Here is an 8,631-nt window from a genome sequence, read left to right as displayed (position 1 = left end):
AAAAAAAAAAAAAAAACAGATAAAGTTGAAGCGTGCCTGATATGGGGTGGAAGCTTGTTACAGTATTTTGGGGCAATAACAGCAAAAGCTCACTCCCCACTTCACTTAAACCATGGCCTTGTTACGGAAAGAATAAACTGATCAGAAGACCTTAGTAACCCTTACAGGATTACATACAGTTGAAGTCAGAATAATTAGCCCAATTTATTTTCTTTTTTTAAATATTTCCCAAATGATGTTTAACAAAGCAAGGAAATTTTCACAGTATGTCTGATAATATTTTGTCTTCTGGAGAAAGTCTTGTTTGTTTTATTTTGGCTAGAATAAAAGCAGTTTTTAATTGTTTAAAAAAATATTTTAAGGTCAAAATGATTAGCCTCTTTAAGCTATTTTTTTCGATAGTCTAACCATTGTTATACAATAACTTGCCTAATTCCCCAAACATGCCTAGTTAACCTAATTAACCTTAGAAGCCACCTTAAACTGTATAGAAGTGTCTTGAAAAATATATAGTAAAGTATTATTTACTGTCATCATGGCAAAGATAAAAGAAATCAGTTATTACAGATGAGTTGTTAAAACTATTATGTTTAGAAATGTGTTGAAAAAAAATCTCCTCTCTGTTAAATAGAAATTGGGGGAAAAAATAAACAGGGGCGCTAATAATTCAGGCGGGCTAATAAGTCAGGGGGGCTAATAATTCTGACTTCAACTTGTAGGAGAGCTGATAAATATGATTTCATTTAGTTATCAGGTCTTTTATATATTCTAACATGTACATTTTACTCAAACATATACCTTTATATTATATATAAGAGACTATATTATTGTGTTTAGCTCTCATTTCTGATTAACAGAAGCACAAATGTGTTCAAAATAGGGTTAATCTTTTTTTCTCTCTGTGTGTTTTTCCTCCTCCTCAAACCCTTCAAGCTCCTAAAATACCTCTCTGTACAGCATTACACGCTTTGATTAATGCTGATTTAATCACAGGCTTTCAAAATCATTTCTGAGCTTTGCGCCACCCATGTGGATCCTGTTATCAGGCTGAATGAGAATTCATGTTTTTATTTGGCCATGTACATTTGTAATACATCAGAGATGGAGAGGGAGAGAGAGAGAGAGACCGTGGCTCATTGATGCTGGGTTTTGGGTCCTGGAGTTCTTCTGGCTCCAGAGATCTGCTCTATCTGTGCTGAGCAGAACAGAGCCTTTGTTTTTCTGGAAACAGGAGAGGAGCACATTCATCTAGCTAAGAAAGAGAGACATGCTCAGATACAGCTACATGTAAAATTAATTTTCTTGACATTCTAATCTACACCAAAACAAACCCATGCTTTCTTTCCCCACTTGCATTTAAATGTCTGACATATTATGAGAAAATCTACTTTTAAAGCTGTTTGGACAGACGTGTGTAGTTGTAGTGTATAAACCGTCATATTAGCGTTATATAAACACGCCCAGTCTTTTTTTTTTCAAATTTGACAACATAAATGGAGGACCAATTGGAGCGGTTTTCAGATCTACCGCAACTTGACATAGGAGTGCGATGCCCCCGCCCACCAATATTGTTTGACAGCTGCGCAAATTACCATGTCTCCGTAGTAACGCATAAAATCATATCAGCAAGACAGGACATACAAACGGGAATAAAAGGTCTGTTCAGTTTGCTAGGATCATCAATCATCATCAAACGTGATCAAGGGTCAGTTTTACAAGTTTAAAATGTTTTAAACAGTGTACGTGTGTAATAAAGTACAGCGATTCACTTCATCAGCACAGCCGCATGTCAGTACAATTATAAAAGAAGACGCTTCAATCCCGGTTTGTGGACGTTAAATCAGGTTTATTTTGTACGTTAGCATAACAGATATCCATACAGCAGTGTGTGTGTGTGTGTGTGTGTGTGTGTGTATGTGTGTGTGTGTGTGGGTCTGCTTGTCTGCGTCTGCGCTATGTATGTGTTTGTGTGAGTGTGTGTGTGTCTGCGCTATGTGTGTGTGTGTTCTCGCTGTGTGTGTGCGTGAACTTTGTAACGACATTTTTTGTGACTCATTGTTGCAACTCCACAAAAAACAAAATACTGATTGGTAAAAATCTTACTGTAGTATTTCTTTTTTTGTGTGTGTGATTAAGTTTTTTATTGATTTTGATTTTACATGTGAGGGGTTGTAGCATGTAGCATCTTTACAATTTACTTTCAATAAACAAGATCCACTCCTCAACCACAAGGTTTTCCTATCCACAAGAGCGAAAGTAAAAGTAGATTATGAGATGCCTTATCTCTCATTCTCGTGCTGCAGATGGTTTGTTTAACTGTTTTCTTGCTAGTAAAATGCTCAGTTTTTCCACTTACAAAGTCCTCCTGTAAATAGCAAATGCACCATGGTGCGACGCAACTGGCTCTTAAAGGGAATGGGAGATGAGACTCTGATTGGTTTATTCTCAAAACACACCTATAACTCATTAGGAAAATAAGCTCAACCCTTTTATATCATGCGCCACAGCGCAAAGCGGATTTTCCTGCGATTTGCACTTTGCGCATGGACCGTCAAAATAGAGCCCTAAAGGTATTACTATAAATAACCATAGTATTTTTCATGTGGGCCATCAATCAGAATGATTTCATTCCAGCTGAAACAAAAGGTAAACATAGCTTCCTTTTCATGCATAATTATATTGCTCTAAGCTGCTATAATACATCAAAATTGTATATTATCATACAGTATTATTATATCAGTCTTTTGTGATGTTTGCAGCATCGGTGTATGTGTGTGTGTGAGAGTGAGTCATGTCCACTTGGGGGCTTCGTGTGCCTCGCGCTCACTTTGTTAATCTGTTTTTGAGGTTTGTCCCTCAGGAACACTGACTGCAGAACAGTGCGCCATCTTTTCAAGTAATTATATTGCACTTATGGTCAAGGTCAGGGACCGATCGACGAATTGATTCCATTTGGTTCTGGCAGCCTGGTCCAGTGGGAGAAAACAGATTAAAATCTCTTGATGGCCGCACATTTGAGGCCTCCGGGCCAAACCGCAGATACAGTGATCGGCCTGCACATCTCTCTTTTGTGACTCTTTTATTTTCTTAGGCTGTTTAAAGGTGCCATAGAAGGAAAATCTAGATATACCTTTAGGCATAGTTGAATAACAAGACTTCAGTATATGGTAATGACATATGCCTCAAATGCCATTGTTTTCACGTTCTCATGTAAATCCAGTAAGTGTAAAAGACCTCTGAAAAACAGGCCAATAGGAGCAAAACATCAACTCTGGTGGTACTAATGAGGTCATTAATATGCATGCCCTAGCAGCGTTTGAGAGCGAGCAGACCATCCACAGAATGAGCCAGACTCAACCAAAGCCCCCTAAGGTGAGGAAGCCATCGGAGGAGGGAACCCTACCCTTTTAGTAGGGTTGTCAAAAGAATTGATTTCGGTGCCATTCAGTACTGAAGTGGAAAAAAAATAAACACGCCCATTTTCTGCTAGCATTTGAATGCATTCTTAAAAACAGCTGATTGGCCATCATGTTCACATGCTCAACGACTGTGATTGGCCATGAATGTCGTTGGTTTACCACTCCTCACTTCTGTTTACCAATGTGCAAACACAGATGCAGAGATAAAAACCCCTTTCACACATACAGTACAGACCTTTCCGGAAAATTGCTTGTAATTTTCCGGAAAGGATGTATGTGTGAACAGGCCCTTTTTAAAAATACTGGTAAATTTGTTCTAGCAATTTTCAGGAAAGAGAAGTTGTAACATTAACGGTAATTTGCCGGAATGCTGCGCTGTGTGAATGCAGAAGGAAGATTGCCGGAAAGAGCGCGTGCACGTCTAGAACGTGCTGACGTCTACTCCAGCCAATCAAAACAGTCAGACGCATTGACGTCTGCGCGGTTTATGAAAATAAAAGCCTTTGAATATTTTTCCAGACATCTTTAGCTGCTAGATGTTAGTCAGATAATGTTTATATGTTTTTTTCTTAATGCCAACGGTGTTAATAATTATCGATAATATGCTTATGATAAGCCGTTGTTTGTTTACCTTCAAGCTCTGCGTCGCGTGTGCCCATGAAGTAGCTGGTGAGCCAGCACACACACACACACACACACACACACATCATAAACATCTCGACATGCAGAAGTATTTGTTTCTCTTTATGTTTTCATCGAAGTTGTTCACAACACTGATCCATCCAGAGTTTGTAATGTAGTCAAACGTTTACAAATACAAGCCCAGCCGTTTAGCGCTCATTTCTGGTTAATGATGTCAGAATTTACCGGTATTTTGGAATGGATGCGTGAATGCTCTTTTCCGGAAAATTCCGTAACGTCCTCGCCTGTGTGAACAGCACTTTTTTGAATCTATCGGTAAAGTCGTTCCGTAAATTTTCTGGATATTTGAGAGGGTGCTCGCTGCAGAGTCATTTGAGGAGAGCTGAGCTCCAGCGAGGGGGAGCATGAGCTGTCGCTCCTCCTCCTGTAAGCTGTTTTAATGCGTACACCAACCCCACCCCTAACCCTACCCCCAGTGACATCACTCGTAGAAGAAGTGCAAAAAAGGTGGAGCTCAAGCTTAAGCTCCCCCTCGCTGGAGCTCAGCTCTCCTCAAATGGCTCTGCAGCGAGCACCACTTGGGATATTTATCTGTATTACTGTGTGAAAGGGGCTAATGTCGATCCATCAGCTCTAGACATATCAGAAGATTGATGCGGCTTTGATGCTTTCCATTGTCTGTGTTTGTGCTTGGTAAACAGCGGTATCGGTTGAGTATGTGAACACAATGGGTAATCATCAGTGTTTAAAAATGCGTTCAAATATTATCGACAAGTAGACATGTTTAAATTTCATTACTGATTGGTACTATAAGGGGTGGCACCTACTAGTCGGATAGTCGACTTTAATGCTCTGCTATGGCGCTTTTTGATTGACATCAACTAGTCGCACTGCGCAGATCACATGGTTTCACCTGAACTACATCGCAGCTTTACACATGAAGGGGGTTCACTGAATTAAACTGCACTCAGATTATTGAAAGTACTTTTTTAATGGGTTTTTTCCTTTGTCAGCATCAGAGATCCTGTGATTGGCTGTTGTCCTCTGTGAAGCGTAAATGCTGACATGTTTTGTGAATGAACCATGATGCACGCATAAACCGTGGGGTGTGCAGCCACCGGAGGTTGAAAATTCAAAGAATGTGTAAATATCATGCCCGGTGAACGCGATGAGAATGTGCAGTGAGGAGACGTCTGATAACCAAGATGAGCTGGTAACCGTGAAAAACGCTCCTTTTGAGCAGCTTGGTAGCGCACACTATCATAGCGGTAAAATATGCGTCAGAGCCAGTCTTTGACAGTGTAATAAGGCTTAATGTTATAGCCTTTGTCTTTTGTGTGTTATGTTGTCATGTAATAATAATGATCATATGAATATTTCTGGTGCTGACCTATGCATTACATCTGCACTAAAATATCTGTTATTGTTACATTCTTACTAAAACCTGCAGTGAGCAATGTTGTCTGCATTTATATAGCAGTAAAATTAGCCTGGGTGCTAATACTGCGTTATTAACAAAATTAAAGTCTTGACTGCATTTATTTTGCCCTAAAATTAGTCACTGATAATGGTGCATTCCTTTTGCAACGTGTGAGCTGTGAAACAGAATGTATATAAAGAGTTCAGATGCAAAACCCTCTAAATCCGTCAGGCCTCTTTTTTTTTTTTTTTTTTTGTAAATAAGTATTTTCTATCCGGCTTCTCTAATTAGGTTTAGCAGTTTCATTTTATAGGTAATGAAAAGGTTATTAGCCAATAAATTAAATAACTTTTTTTCAAAAATGTCACTTTAGACAATTCTTTGGTTTTTAACAGGGTAGATTTACTTTTGCGTCAAATCCAGCTAAATCCACTTCTGCTTTTTATGCAAAAACCTCTAAATCCACCTATTGGGATCAGACAGTGTATTTAGTTGAAAATCACTAAAGATGCGTTTAGAAATTAATTTACCAAACATAAAACACATTACACAAATCACCTAATATTAAAAATACATAAAACTGTCAAGTGGCGGTTCATTTTGTTGAGGTAACCCCTGATAAACCAGAGAAAAGCAGAAGGGAATTGAATGAATGAAATCTGTCAAGTGCATTATTTAATAACATTAAAATTGACTTTGATTAAATCTTAACGATCTGTTGTCATTTCTGATATTTGGGATTTAGATTTAATGTAAGTAGAGCAATGTGAACATTGTAAACTAAGCTTGTTAGATTCAAATAATGTAGTGTAAAACAATATGAAACATCAATATCTGTGCATTATCCATTAATATAAAAAGCTTATCAGCAGTATAGATAGTTTGAAGTATTGCAAATAATATATAGTTTTATACACTATCTTTTAAAAACTAGCTTAAATTAGCAAATAAAACACAAGGTCTACTGGGCAAAAGGGGATGTCTCTCAGACACTGAAAGGAGCTGTCATTCTTTCATTCTCGCCATACTCAAGGTCTTTGTCTGTTTTTCATCTCTTGTTTATCCTCTTAGCATCCATGTGGGATAAACGAAAGACATCTTAACTTCATCTTTAACAGGAATGGAGTTGCCATTTAATGTATAGCAATGCGGACTCATTTAAAGTAGCGTTGCTGCGCAAACGCACGTTATGAATGCATGTTACACTTATCCAGGTCGCTGTACATTGTGTTTTCTTTTTCTTATAATGCGCAGAGTTTTGAGGTAAGGGATGTTTTCATTTGCCTTTCACTGACAGTTGGGCAGGCTCATCCAGTTTATCAAACTCATCTTTTAATCGAAATCGAAAGCAGAATATAACGGTCTCCTTATAAAAGCCGGCTTTTAAGCGCGCTGTTACATTAAAAACATATGATTCAATTCTTGCCTTCTGATTGGATCTCGAGACATAGCAGCTTTTGCAGTCAAAGGCAAGTGGCATTTAGAGGCTTTTGCAAACAAATTGTTATTCTAAATGTGCTGACGCTGGGATTTAGATGATTTGAAGCAAAAACTTTGTTGGTGTGCTACGTGCCTAAAGGGTTCACTCAATGTCATTAGCTCCTTTTTGGCGGAAGTGGCATTTAGCCGCATCTGAACTCTTTATGTATTTCCTGCAAAAAAAAAAAGCACATGGTGGCATGTTGCGAAACATTTTGTGTTTTATTAATGACGTCACCAACGACTCAACTTTGGTAACATAAAAATCGACTTCCTAAAAACTAAAGTCGTTCAAACTCTAATTGGTACCGAAGTTGACACTTTTGATAACCCTATTATAATCTTTTACATTTTAATCCTTAAATTTCTTTGTATAAATATATCTCTGTGCTGCTGCGCATCCCTTTGTGTGTAATAAGCAAAGAAGTATTACGATATGAATATAATATTACCAGATGACTTAACTCAATTTGGAAAGAGTTCATAATTTTATATTGGTTGGGATGATTTTGTAGAACAGTTAATCTGCATAAATCAAACAGATAGCGTCTTACTATTTTTCGGGAAGGATTCTAACTGAATTTGGCTACAGAAATTAAATTATTAAATGTAAATAAATAGAACTGCATAGTTTGCATTGTATAAAAAATAAACAATCTTTGTTAAAACTACAAATGTTATCATTTATAATACACAAATAGTTTGAATACAGTCATGTGGTCATGGGTCTTAAAAACAAAGCAAACACGCAAATGAAAAATTTCACTTTAAGTTTAAACTTAACAATTTGGTTCCTGTTCAACTATAACCTGACTCAAATGTCCTAATGGATAAATAAATTAAAGCTGAACTTACTTTGCGAATTCTGCTGACTATCTCTGATTTGCGGGTGCACAATTACATTTGCTTTTTAAACAATGTGGCGCTGAAAGTGAAAATGATACTTGCGATTGGCTGAAACTACGATGAGAAAAACACTTGCGTCATGCCAAGTGCCACATTTAGCCAGGTGTATGATAGGACCCAGTCTATCAGTGCATTCTATGGCACCTTTCACTTTATTTCACCCTCTTAGAAATTAGATTTAGGCCAGAGCTTTCCATGGGCTTTAATAAGTGCGGCTTTCAATCTCTTTCTTTTTGTTTCAGTAAATCAGTGTGAAAGACAGCCTTCACTGTGGTGTTTTGTCAGAATGAACCACCTCTTTGTGTCAAGACTGTCTGCAAATGAGGTAAAAGAAAATGTGAATAAAGCCAGTGAAGACGTCTTTCTTTCTCTGACCTTTTCATTCTTTAATGAGGGTCTGCTGTCTGCAAGCCCCAGCCACACTAATGAACAGAGCTGGAATGAAGACAATGCTATTAAAATCACAGCACTGGATTACACTTCAGACCCCTGTCATCATATATTACCAGCACACAGTAGGAACTGGATTACATTATCAGATTACAGTACTTTGAAATAGATTATATTAAATAAATAAAAAATGTTGGAGGTCATTTTAATGGATTACATTTTTACAAATTTGTTACATAATAATATCAGTAAATAAGTTATTTTTACTTTCTACCGTTCTGCCTATTTATGATGGTTTGTTGTTGTACTGTTTATGGTAAAAAAAAAGGTTTTGTAAAATAGATTTAATTTAAGATCACATTAATAACACTTAAT

The 8,631-nt window shown here is 37.3% G+C and overlaps 1 long non-coding RNA gene across 17 annotated transcripts in view; it reads left to right on the top strand.

Annotated features, from left to right (window-relative positions):
- Nucleotides 1–8,631, top strand: part of LOC103911773 (uncharacterized) — a 339,222-nt gene that overhangs the window by 49,762 nt on the left and 280,829 nt on the right. The window lies entirely within an intron of this gene.

The sequence above is a fragment of the Danio rerio genome, chromosome 10 (genome assembly GCF_052040795.2).
Source record: "Danio rerio strain M-AB ecotype USA chromosome 10, GRCz13ab, whole genome shotgun sequence".
NCBI classification, from domain to species: domain Eukaryota; kingdom Metazoa; phylum Chordata; class Actinopteri; order Cypriniformes; family Danionidae; genus Danio; species Danio rerio.
This window is presented reverse-complemented; position numbering and strand designations above follow the sequence as displayed.